At 43.9% G+C, this 14,048-nt stretch overlaps 1 pseudogene; it reads right to left on the bottom strand.

Annotated features, from left to right (window-relative positions):
- Positions 1–332: 332 nt before the first annotated feature.
- On the bottom strand, positions 333–13,629 carry LOC147883422 (uncharacterized; annotated as a pseudogene).
- Positions 13,630–14,048: the final 419 nt, after the last annotated feature.

Genomic DNA, 14,048 nt, shown 5'->3' with positions numbered 1-14,048 from the left:
GCGACACTAGCTTGCATTGTGCTACTTTCCATTTTTGTTTTCTGTAATGCGCAAGCATCATCTCCCCCCCCCTTAATATTTTTCAGAAAAGCAAATTTTATTTTTTGGCATGTGAATTTTCTATGTGCAAAATAAAAAATACCGGTGTCTTCGGTCCTACGATCGGATCACATGTCAACCCACTACAATTTTTTGAGCATAATGTACCCATAATGTAATAAGCACTTAAGTAGAAGCAGATAAGTATATAGAAAACCAAAATTAGCACTTAGGTATTGGCTCAAGCAGATATCTTAGCAAATTAAAACAAGGCCTTGATGCAAGATGCAAAATCAGGCACTGGGAAGAGAATTGGGCTCAAGGCTCTTGGACAAGTCCTAGAAGCCCTTGGTGAGCCGCACCTCATCCAAGCTCGTCTGGAACGAGCCATTGCCTGCCTGGGCCATGGTTTGCAGGATGTGCTTGAAAGGGTCATTGCCCAACATGATGGTGTACACCACCAGCCTCGTGTCCTGTTGCTTCATCCACCCCACCAAGTACACAGGATCCACACTGCCATTGTTGCCCCGTCGCTCAAAAACACCACCACCAGGATCTTGTTCGCCATCTCCGCACCTCGCATGGATTCCGCGAATACCTCCTCTGCCCTCTGCAACCTCGCCGAGTAGGTCATGCCCCCTGAAGCTCCATACCTTAGTAGCCCATCCACAGCGGCCTCCGTCAGCTCCTGCAGCTTTGTGGCCACAACCACTATGTAATCAAAGAGAACCACTGACGACGTGTGCTTCACGGCCTGTAGGCTTATCGCATACAAGCGAATCTTGATGAACTGCACCATAGCCTCGTACACGCAGCCTAACCTGTTAGCATGCCCATTGTTCACGAATTTTGACAAGCTCAGGGATATACACCATCAAGGAACGGGAAAGAGAGATGGGGACCTCTCAAAAGAATGAGAAGTACAAACCCAAGAGAGAGAACATACTGTCATAAATGCAGGGGTGACCATAGTCCCTGCTGTCCATGGAGCCTGACTTGTCAATCACAAAGATAACATTGTGCGGAGCATGCTTCCAGTGATCACAAGCAAAGTGATGTCCATCCTCCATCACATACCCACCGCTTGATCCTCCCAACTGCATGCCCCCCCTTCTTGGCACGGGCATGCCAGAGCTTCTCTGTGCAATAAGACCTCCCTGCGCCAGTTGAAGATCCCTGTGCCAAATGCTCGTCAGACCTGCAGACGTGACCACCAAGGCTTGTTCTGCTTCTTCACATGGGTCCACAAATCGGATGTAATGCCAGTATGCCTCGTGGGTCAACTCATCCAGGAGCACATCCCTTCCCAGCCCAGAGCATTTTGAGCTGGTTGCCATGTGCCTAGCTCCATTGAACAACTTCTCTTTGCAACACCCTCCAGTTTCACCTTGACATGGCACCAAATGAGTATGTCCTCTTGTCCTACTTGTGATTACTACTGTCAGCTTCCTTTTGGGCATGGAGGTTTACATCAGACGGTGCATGGCAACATGACTAAGATGAAGTTTGTGTCTGAAGAAGAAGACATCAACATACAAGATCGAAAATATGCACGCAGAGTCCAGCAAGGCTGAGATGTGCATGATGCACTGCAAGGCCATTCCTCACATCACAGAAATGCACTGCATTCTTGATGGTATGAGGGTCGCCATGGCACCTTTCCAATGGACGGATCAGTATGCAGCAGGCTTTACGTTGTTTGGATTGCACTGACACATATTCATAGTCAAAATTCCCCCTTTTGATATGGAAGCTGTGTGTCTGTTTGCACATGGCACACCCCTGACCCCTACATACAACACTGCATAGGGCAAAATTTTTCATGGCAGGCATGCCTTTCATGGTCACCCCACTCCAAGGCAAACACACAATCATTGTTGCAAGAGGGTAGTCCACACTTCATGCCACATATGTGCTGTCGAGAATTGCAACGATGGTCACCTTCATGGTGGACCCTTAAGGAGCAAGTCTCACTGCAGTTGGACGCCTTTACAGAGAGTACACAAGGTTTGCTACAGGTGTGCTTCCGGCGCTTGCAATCGTGGGTTCCATCATGCCCAGTAGGGTCATTGCATGCGAGTACCATCCAGCAATGATCAAGCTGGTCAAACATCCGCTCTTTATATTCCTCAACACAAAAGGTGCATTCTTCTCTGCAACTGTGGCGTCCTAGGCAAGAGTGATCAGAGGTATGCCCTTTCTCTAGGATGCATTTCAAAAAGCAGCTCTTGCATTTGCAAGAACAGAGGACAAGCTTGTTTTTCATCTCAGATAGTCAGGCAAGCATTTCCAGCTGTAGCTTCTGGAGATCACTATCTTCTGGAAAATCTTAAGTATTGACTCGTAACCATGCAAGCACCCTATTTCTCCTCATCTCAACCACACCAGCTAGGAAGCTTACATATGATGATAACCAACTCTCATCAGTTCCTTTGTGTTGGAAAACTCTAGCAAATGACTCCTTCAAGGGGCTCAATATAACTCCCACGGCCTCATTCGATTCTGCTGCAAGCTCCAGACCCGCATCTGTAATTGTCAGAGTCTGACCTGCTACATGTATGGGCTCATCTTTCAACTCCTTCTGACTATCAAAGTTCACAAGCGGCACTCCATCCAAGCAGTTGCCAAGCCTAAGAGCACTTTCTAGATGCACTCTAATTAAGCTGAGCATCATGGCTATTCGCTTTGAACCTACAGGAGCCCAATCTCTTGTGCTTATTTGGGCAACCACCAGCTTCAAGTCCAGCATAAAGCTACGGCCAGTATTGTGTGGGAAATAGTTTTTCAATTGTTTCTCCAATGTCAGAAGTGCTGTCATGAAACTCAGGGCGTTGGAAGGGGGGCATTGCTGCAATCTCTACATCCCCCCCATACATAGTGGTAAGGAAGTTCTCCTTGAACTTGTTGCATATCTGGTGGATCTTTTCACAGAACTCATCCTTGAGATCCTCCACATCCAAAGCATCAACACCCTTGATGGACATATAGCTCCTTTGGACTAGAAATCCCGCCTCAAGATCACCCGATCAGTAGCCCATGGCCTCACCTACCTTCACCGCGAATGTGCACACCCAATAGATAGACATGAAGACATGAGGAAAGGACATGCACTTCAAAATGGGGAAATCAATTGTTTTTCAGTGCCTTACAAGCGAATCCTTGTTAAAGTGTGCATAGTAACTCCTTGTTATAGTGTGCACACACAGTAATCAGACCATGGAAGAAAGCAAGGGAATGGAGCAAGCCACCTTCTTGTTGAATATGGTCACATTGCTGATAGCAGCATTCAGGATGGAAAGGAGCATGTCCTCCTGCTCACATCGCTCAAAACTTCCCAGACCCTCAAAATATAGCAACGCATACATGCAATCAGGTTCACAGATGGCAGTCATCCACACCCCATCTGTGCACCTTCCTCCTGCTACATCCAGCAAAGAACCAGCCAAGTGATTAAGAAGGCAGGACTTTCTACTGCTTTGCTTGCACATGGAGGATATCACTTTAAAATGCCGTTTCCAATCAGCAAGAACTAGGTCTTTGCTGGGAACGAACTCCATCCACACAAGCTCTTTGCTTCCTACAAACTGTGATAGCTGAATTTCAATGCCTGTCCAGTCCATACGCTGAAAAGACTCGTCAGGGTGGAAGGCCTTGAGTGAACTAAGGCCCCGATCATACATGGCCATGAACCTTGAGGCCTCATCATACACCAACAAATCAAAACCCCTCTTATATTGCCTCATAGGATTTCTCCCATTTAGAGAAACTCCGAGCCTTGGGCACAGATAAATGTGCAAGTCTGACTTATCTTTAGCTACCACAAACTGTAACACTTGTCCTCGAGTAGCACTACCTTGCTAAGAACCTCCTGGCTTGGGTCAAGAACCGCTAACTCCAATGGCTTGCTGCAGGAAGGAGCCACTGCATGACTTGATGTTTGGCCATTCATTAGTTGGTCCAAGTCTCTCTTATCTGCTATCAACTCAACAGCTGTCCATGTACCTAGATGAATCCAGGAACATTCCCAAACTCATCCTCTAAAAACACAACATAGTGCAGTTTCAATCTCATGATAGTCACTCACAAGGTTGAAAACCATAAACTCCATCATCCATAGCAGGGACTAGCTACTATGACATCCCCACTAACGTCATCAACACCCAACAGTGGGTGTAGACCATAGTATAAAAATATGCTCTCACACATACAAATCCACACACCCACACATACTTGAGCATCAATTTATACAAAGTCTTCGTACTGAGTTTCTGTTGGCACTCCGGAGGTGAAGGGCAGACTTAGCCATGATGAAGGCTAGCACTAAAGGAGAAGGCTATCCATGTGACCATTTCTTTTTTAATCTCTTCAATGTCATAGTTTAGAGTCATCTTGGTAGATGATGAACTACCCCATGGGATCCATGTAGAAAAATCGGAGAAACCTTTATTCGAGAAGCCTTTCAATCTCATTCTCAACCTGCCCTCCTGAGACTACGTCGAGATTGACACCTGCTGCTTCATTGCTTGTAGCAAGCTGGAAAAATCCTTTTCTGCAGCCTCGTCCCTGAGCGATCTCTCCATCTTGCTACCAATGAGTGCGCGTATTTCTTGCTTTACCATGGTTCTTATCACATCCAACAGTCCATCCCGTACAAGGCTAAGGCTGCAGACATGATCTTATTGTGCACAGATGCAGATGATGGATCTGAGGGGGGGTTAATGACGTGCTCTATTGTCAAGGAAAAGCCTTCATCTTTGATGTCCTTTTCAAAGTTAGCTTTAGACCATGTCTTCACATCTGAGGTTAGAAGAGTTGTGACGAACTTCTCACTCAATGTAAGTTTAGCACCAAGCTTTTCCACTAAATAGCTGGCTGCCATCACTTGTTTCTCCAAGGACGGAGGCAATTTTTTATCCAAGAGCCCATCCATCCACAATTTCATTGTAAACTTCCAAAAGCTATGGATGATCGGACAACATGTCTTCATCCATCCACTTGGCATCTAATGCCGTATAATTATTGAATTTTACAAGATACTTGTAAAACTCCTTTCCCTAAGGGCCTTTGCGTACAGTATGATACAGAATCTACTCTAGCTAAAGGACCTCATCTAGCTCATCCACTTCTGGTGGATCCTCTGATATTGGCTCTGTAGGCTCTGGCCCTTGGAATTTCTTTAGAAGACTCACATGGAATGCATTGTGAATCCTCCAATGCTCTAGCAATGCCAACATGTATGCAACCTCATTTATTCTTTCTGTAACCCTGTAAGGGCCATAATATATGGGAGATAACTTTGCATACACTTTCTATTTGCCTTTGAACTTATGGATCCTAGCTTTCTCAAACTTTAAAAGTACCCAATTTCCTTCCTTGAGATCTAGCTATCTCCTATGCTTATCTACAACTCTTTTATGTTTCTCTTGAGACCTTTCGATTGCTATCCGGACTTGGCTGTAAGCTGTCTGGAGGTGTCTCACAAACTGATCAGCTGCAAATATTTCGTCCTTGGTCCTCAGGATAGGTGGTAGAATCACCTTTCCATAAATGACCTCAAAGGGGGCTTTCCCTGTAGAGCTGTGTACTGTATTATTATAAGCAAACTCTACCAATGGTAGGTACTTCTCCCAGTCTGAACCTTGGTCACCCATGTGGCATTTCAACACATCCAACATTGTAGAATTTGCTACTTCACTTTGACCATCTGTCTGGGAATGGAAAGAAGAAGAAAAATTCAGATTCGTCCCCATGTTATCAAATAAAGCTCTTCAGAATAGACTAGTCATTCTGGGATCTCGATCACTGACAATGGACTTAGGCAAACCATGGTGCTTAAAGATGTGTGCCATGAAAAGCTTAGCCATATGATTTGCCTTTATCGTTTTGCGAACCGGAATGAAATGAGCTTGCTTGCTGAATCTATAAATGATAGTCCAAATCCCATCATTCCTTGACTTTGACCTTGGCAAATCAAAAAAGAAGTCCATTGTAATACTTTCCCACGGTGCCTGAGGCATGGGAAGAGGCATAAGTAGGCCAGGTGCCTTCCGTCTATCGTACTTTACTTTCTGACACGTAAGCCATTCAGTAACAAACTGATGTATATCTTTCCGCATCCCTGGCCAAAAGAAATACCTCTCTAGTGCTAGAGTTATTGCTGTAATTCCTCTATGTCCAACATAGGGAGGTGCATGGCATTCCTCCAAAATCTTTTTCCTCATCTCCTGGGTGATGCATAAGCAGTCTCATTAGATACCCATCTTTCAAGGAATAGTGACTGGTGGACTGCCCCTCTTGCATTTGCTATAAAATCTCGCCAAAATCTGCATCATTAGCATATTGCTCCCTCATGCCTTCCAGGTCCTGATGATAGGCAATAGTCGCATTATTGACCTGGGGTCTTCGAGACAAGGCATCTACCACTCTGTTCCGAATTCCTGGGGTATGGACAATCTGAAAATGATACATTGATAGCATATTTGCCCATTTCATATTCTTCTCGGAAAGTTTTGTCTGAGTTAGAAAATATCTCAGACTTTGGTGATCTATTTCAACAGTAAAATCTACACCCAAAAGATAGTGCTTCCATTTGTTCACAGCATGAACTACAGCCAACAATTCTTTTTCATAGATTCCCAGATATCTTTCAGCATCACGCAATCTTCGGCTCTCGTATGCTACTACATGTCCATTCTGATGTAATGCAGCCCCAACACCATCTCCACAAGCATCACAATCAACATCAAAAGATTGATAAAAATCCGGGACTACAAGAATAGGCTCTGTAGTCAACTTCTCCTTGAGTGCATTGAATGCATTCTTTTGGAATATTCCCCATGTGAAGGCTGCATTTTTCTTAGTAAGGTCATGTAATGGAGCTGCGATATCAGCAAAATGCCTGATAAATCTCCTATAGTAGGAGCAAAGTCCCAAAAAACTACGAACTTCATGCATAGTTTTCAACTCACGCCATTCTTGGATGGCTCGGATCTTTGTAGGATCCATATGTATCCCATTCTTGGATATTATATGCCCCAGATAATGGATCTCTTCCAAAAAGAATTCACTTTTCTTGCTATTGGCAAAAAGCTGATGAATTCGAAGTTCTTGAAATACCAAAGCAAGATGTTCCCTGTGCTCTTCTTCTGTCTTTCAAAAGACTAGGATATCATCAAAGAAAGTACCCGTGAAATGCCTGTACTTTCGGAAGATACGATCCATCATTCTATTGAATATGGATCGAGCATTTGTCAACCCAAAAGGCATCACTAAGTATTCATACAACCCAAATGTAGTGCGAAAAGCTGTCTTATGCACATCTTGCGATTGTATCCTGACTTGATGATAGCCACTCTTCAAGTCTATCCTGCTGAAAACTGTTGCTCCTATCAGTTGGTCAAGCACATCATCTATGCGTAGTATCGGAAATCTATTTTTGATGGTCATCTTATTCAATGCACATTCGAAAAAAACCATCTTTCTTTTGTACTAGAAGACGAGCTGGGCTGAATCAACCCTTTGGACAACAAGTCCTGTACCTGAGCCATAATCTCCTCTCTCTGAGTCGCACTGACTCTATAAGGTGGTCTATTTGGTGGCTCACTACCAGGCATTAACTCTATCTAATGATCTTTTGGTCTCTCTGGGGGTAACTCCCCTAGCAAAGCATCGGAAACGCAATCTTTAAAGTTTACAAGAAACTGAAATTTATCTTTGTCCGCATCATTCATTTTAGCATGCATATCATTTTCTTTTTCTTTTACAAAAACCATGTACGCGGAAATTGCAGACTTTATTGCTTTACCACATGTAACATCAGATACAATGGGGATAGTCTCCCCTTTATTCTTGGCAACTAAACGCTTGTTTTTTCCCCTATGGATAAAACTCAACACCCTCTCAGGGTATTCTATTGTTACTTCCTTTCGATGAAACCACGGTGTACCAAGTACAATATCATGCTGCTTGAGAGGAGAGATTAAGAAGTCCTCTTGATCTACATAGCTCTGTACATGGACACGAAGCTTTCCAATCAAAGGAGTAACTTGCACTAGATTCCCTTGGAACATTTGATCAGCATCAAGAGCTCTACCTAGCTCTTCAGTTTTTATCCCTAATCTCAGGGCTAAATCTTCATATATGAAATTGTCTGTAGACCTAGATCAAAGAGGATTAATGCTTGCTGATCTCTTATCTTTTCCCATGATAGCAAAAGCTCTTTTTCCCTTGGGTCTGAGGTACTCCCCAAAACATCTGGGGCTGCTCCCACCATTGGCCTCGGTGGTACTTGTGGCTTTTTCTGCTCCTTAGAACCCTAAGGCTTCTCATGGCACTAGGCAACCATATGCGCCTCTTTCCCATATTTAAAGCATTTCCCATCTTTGCGAAATTCAGCTATCTATTCAGGAGTGAATGGGGATTTGCATTTATATGACTTTGAAAACTGAGTACCTCTCGGCTTCTGAGGTTGAAACCCTTTCTTTTCAACCTTGGGATACTCTTTCTTTTCTGATTTTGAAAAATCGGTTTTTCTTCTTTCAGCACGTCCTGCATGCAAGGATAGTACTGTGGATGGATCTTGTAACGGCACAAGACTAGCTACTGAAGCTGAATGCATAAGGTCTTGAATGCTCTTTGCCCCCAAAGCATTCACTACTGCCTGAATTCTTGGACTGAGACGTGCTCTGTACTTTCTCATTTGGGTTCCTTTGGAGACCTTTTTGAAAGGTGCAACCTGCAAATAAGCATCCCAAAACTTTTGGTTATACACATCCACTGTATCTACTGCATCCATATGCAAACTGTCCCAATCTTGAAGAACATGATCTCTAAAGTGTTTAGGCATAAACTGCTGGTAGAAAGCTTTCTTGAAGTCCTTCCACCTCTTTGGGGCTGACCCATCTGTGGTCTGTGCACTCCACCATGCACTAGTTGTCGCTGTCAAGTGCAAACTAACCATTCTTAACTTGGAGGATTCTGAAAACTTTTCTATACCGAATGCAGCATCAAACTGCCTGATGAACTGCAATGCTTTGTCTGTATGACCATATTGTCCATTATAGGTCATAAACTTGACAGATTTACCTCCCTCTTTGAATTCCTTGGTCTCTCTGGAAGACTTACTCTTCCTAGACTTCTTGTGTTTCCTTCTTTTCCTGGATGGTTTATCTGATAAAGAAGAAGATACAGAAGTCAAGCTCGAGGTAGACGGTGAAGGACTGGGAGATCGGTGATGATGCCTCGATCTCTTCCTGCTATGAGACCGTCTCTCTCTCTGGCTGTACACAAGAGTGTGCCTCTGGCATTGGCACATCATAAGCTACATTAGGCATATTTTCTACTTGAAACAAATGCTGAGCTCTTGGATCCCTTTTGAGATTTTCCATCTCTTGCATACGAGTGCATACCATCTACTCAAATTCTTGCTGATTTTGCTGCACACTTCTCTGTCTTGGATGTGCATCTCTATCGTGTGAATCCCACTGGATAGGTGATTGGGCCATTTTCTTACGGACTCGTCTGAGATCTGCAAGTTTGTCACACACACTGTGTATGCAACTAATGCACGCAACCTTTGCTTTTCACAGAGAAAAATTACCTCAACAAGAGGTGTCTTGCATTCACAATCTATGCCAATACCGGGCTGTCAACTCAAGGCATATACCCACAAAGTTGCCAAGGCATCAACAACTATATTGCCCCTTTTCTGGCTGCTGCAAAAAGCACTAAGTATGCATCTGATTCCCTTTTCCTAAGCACAAAGGCATGCATTCCTTTACTTGTGCAAATCTCTGATTTTTTTCTAATTTCTGCTTTTTCTGACAGTAAATACTTTCTCAGATAGGTGAAAACTGCTAGCAGAAACAGTCTTTGCTTGCATCTAATGTTTTTTTAAAGAAATACTACAACAATTCTCTTGGGTTTCTCTCTAAGGACTTCCTTATGAGTTCCTTTTCCTCGACACACTTCCTTATGTAGTCTATCATGGCCATAATGTATTTGTTCTTTCCCAGGTGTGTGGACACTTTAAAGGGACAGACAAGTCCAATCCCCATTTTTGGCATGGTTTATTAAGTTTAATAGCATCTAAAATGGAATTTTGGTCTATCAATTCTTTCTTTTTCTTTTTCTTTTTCTTTTGACAGTAATCAGATGGGTAGCTACTGGTTACACTAACCAAATCAATCCTGTTCTGGTCTGGTTACATTGACAGACTAGTTAGTCTGTAACTTGGCCACTAGCTTAACCAAACTGTCTAACTGAACCAGTCTAGTCTAGTTAATTAGTCAGTCTGGTTAGCCAGTCCTCTGACCAGATCTCTAACTAGGGTCAGCTAACTGGATGCCACGTGTCAATCACACACGTGTGGGCGCCACATCACCTGTCACATGTTCTGCCACATCAGCATCTGAGCTGGCTGCCATGTGTACTGCCACATCAGCATCCCTCAGGCCTGCCTTGCCTGCCATGTCAGCACCACGTGTCAGGTCTGCCACGTCATCAAGCCTAAGGTTCCATACCTTCTGGCTGGTCGACGTCGCACATCGCGCCAACGCCCTTCTCCTTCAACAATGCCTAGTGCCCGCGTGAAGAATTGACACTTTCCATCAAGGATACACCTGCGTGGGAGGGAGTAATTGCCACGCGTGTAGGAGTCTTTTGTCCTTGCTAGCCTTCCCGTCAAGCAATTGTCTGTTCCATCGTTTCCTTTGCCATACATCCCCGTGAAGGTGTTGCCAACCTGATCAGCCTTTGTACTGAGGTTCCATTAATTGAACCTGCAGATGATGGAACACCATTCTACGCAGGCGCTTTAAAAGCCTATCGCCAAGCGTCGGCATAATTAGTGCATCCGTTAGTTATAGACACAACGGGTCTATGCTCTAGTGCTGTGACGAAAAGAAAAGTCTGTAGGTGGATGCAAGCTTGCCCGCCGTCTCTTAAGAAATACAATAACTGATAGCTGAAACGCCATGTTAGCCCACTGCTCTCCACAGGCCAATGTACTCCTTCGCTTGAGTCGTCACCTTCTTGAGGAAGAGGGTGAGCCTATTGCTCTGATACCAATGAAATCTTCCTTCGTAAAAGACAGCAAAGACACTCTCATTTTCTCTCCCTCTCTCAACAAATACACTAGGGCCCAGGACAATCGTCGGGCTGGACACCCCCCTAAGGTTTTTATTACTTGAGAGAAAACTGAGTACAAGAGTTCAGCATGGAAGCTGTTCATACAAAATTCAAACGTAAATGAATCATTACATGAGCTCTTAGGCTCTCTTTCTTGGCAACAAGCCACTTGTCAAACTCTACATTACTTTCCTAATTACATGCCACTAAGGGCAACTCTGGAGTCTTTGAAGCACTTGGTCACGCGAACTGCCTCTTAGACTCTTGTTAGGCTCCCGTAGCGCTTAGGAAAATCACTCTTCCTAGTACCTGCAACAATTTATTAAAGCGCACCACCATGACACCCATTAATTGTTAGCACTTTGCATGCAAATAACACATTGTGGACTAATTCTAGTAACGGTGGGCGTCCCCATTGAACACATGTGCACACATAACAAATATTAAAAAATATATTTATTCTTTGGTTGACCGAAGTCAATGCTCTTGATTATAATTAAGAGGCTTTGACCAAGGGAAGAGGCGCCTTAATTATAGTCAAGTCTCTCCAACCGAAGTTGGCACATCTTAGTTAACCGTAGTTAACTCTTTTGGCAATAAACCAAGTCTCGTTGACCGAAGTCAACACTCTGTAGTCAGCTCTATGGTTCTCTGTACCGTTGTTAACCCTCTTGGTAATAAACCAAGTCTCCTCGACCGAAGTCAAGTTTACTTGACCAAAGTCAAGTATCTTTGACCGTAGTCAATTCTTTGACCATTAAAAAAGAACTCTTTAACCATAATTAACACAAATAGAAAACTCTTTAATTATGATCAAATAAATGGTCAACTGGTACTTTGACTTAGGATATTTGCATTGTGGTGACATGAATGACTTCCATCACGGCTGAGACTCTACAGGTTAGCACCACTAAACAACAATCTACCATGCTGCATACCAGGTTCACCTGACCAAATGCTACAAAGCTCCTCCTCCAACTTCGAGAGTTCTAGTAATAAACAGGCACCATAGTCACAATCCACCTTGTTGACATTGCAACACAGATCATTTACTTTCAGCTCCTGATCATTCCATCAACAGCTTCTTTACCAGCAATGTTTGGACCCTCTAAACAGTGGTCATTTGCTTTCAGCTATTGTTCATGTACATCACTAGCTCCTTTACCAAATATATTTGTACCATTATCACTATCCACCTCGACCACGGAACAGCGACCATTTGCTTTCAGCTCCTGATCATTTCCATCATCAGCTCCTTTGCAAGTAATATTTGGACCATCCACCCAATGCATTACGAAGCACATTTTCTTCCCAGGGACGTCTTTCTAACAAGTAATGTGGCAGCACACGCTTGAATACATCTGAATCATACTATTTAAATCGTTTTGCTTGGATTTTCTAGCATCCAGACGTTGCTTCCAAGCCTCTTTGGCTTCATTGTACTCTCTCTCCAGATCTTCTTTGCACATGACCCGCAAGAGATTGACAAAATCATCACTTGGCAAGGCAGTGCACTCCACAAAATGAGAGGCGAACAACAAATTCAAGACAGGTTGAGCATCAATGGAATGATAGACTGCTTCTGCTTTAGTGTTGGTGACCATCTTAGCTGAAATGCGCATGCAGACAAGCAGGGCAGTTCTGTGGTGGCCTTGGGAGAGCATAAAGCCCACCGGTTGGTGGTGCTCATGATCATGGGCAGCACTGGCAGCTATTTGGGAGGGCATGAGTTCATGGAGGAGCATAGGCATATTGAATCCTGGCAGAAGCTTGAGGTAATCTTCTGATTCCTTGCGGAGAGCCTCTGGGTTCTCTGCTTTCGGCTGGGGATGCTCGAGCTGCTCTACTGAGATGTAAGTGAGGGGCTTATGTTTGCACCCTGCACGCATGCACACACACAGCTGCAAAGCTCCATCAGATATCTCACAAAGTTGCAAGCCACATCCCTCCTGCTGGCTTCGTGTCCGACCATCTGTTTGTTCCCAGGCCAGTAAAACAAGCAAATTCAATTCTTTTGAGGTGCACATGTAGCGTACAGGCCAGGCTTAAGGGCATCTGCATTCATTCTTTCCAAGACCCTTCGAGGTAGCAAGCCCTCTTCTTTGAGTAACTGAGTGCATTGAAGCCAAGCTTGGCAAGCTTCCCTTGTTTATCAAGGGTTGCTGATCCTGGCAAGAGCGTGTTACAGAGAGCTGCGATTTGCCCCTTAGGGATGACCACTTTGTCTACAAAGGATAGGTCTTGCTTGTCGGAGATGATTTCTATCATGCAAAAGATGGTAGGGGGGTGGCTGGTTAAGCTTGCAGCACCTCCATTCTCCACAGGAGTAGGCATGGTGTGCCTGCGAGGGGCAATTGGGGTGCTCTTGGGGGTAGCAGAGGGAGCTGCATTTGTAGTAGCAGGGCGAGGAAGGGCATCGACCTCTGGTAATGTTGGCGGAGGGCTGGAAGGAGCTGGTTTCATTAATGTATTCATCAGCTTCCACATACAAAAAATACCAATACATAGAAATAAGTCTCTAAGTAATTCCAAAAGTAACTAGAGTCGAACTCTGAAATAGTTGGTATGTAACATTCACTCCCTCTTAACAAACGAGATGTTCTCATCTCGAGAGCAAACTGCAATAGTTCTAAATAAACTCGTTTAATCAAGAAGAGACCCAATCACTGTAAGAAGGGTTCCTTAACAATCCAGTTGTAAGAAAATATGCTTCAACTAAACTTTTAGAGTCTAGTAAGATTACAACTAGCAAAACCTCAATGCTAAAATACTACCAGACCTTCACCATGGTTGTAATTTAAGTTAATATTATATTGAACTTTAGCATGCACCCAATTATTAAAAAAAAAAACTTGCAAAGATGGAGATGTGGATACACTCAC

Source organism: Dipteris shenzhenensis, chromosome 28 (genome assembly GCF_047967505.1).
Source record: "Dipteris shenzhenensis isolate YYH24624 ecotype China chromosome 28, Dip_SZ_1.0, whole genome shotgun sequence".
Lineage (NCBI taxonomy): Eukaryota > Viridiplantae > Streptophyta > Polypodiopsida > Gleicheniales > Dipteridaceae > Dipteris > Dipteris shenzhenensis.
This window is presented reverse-complemented; position numbering and strand designations above follow the sequence as displayed.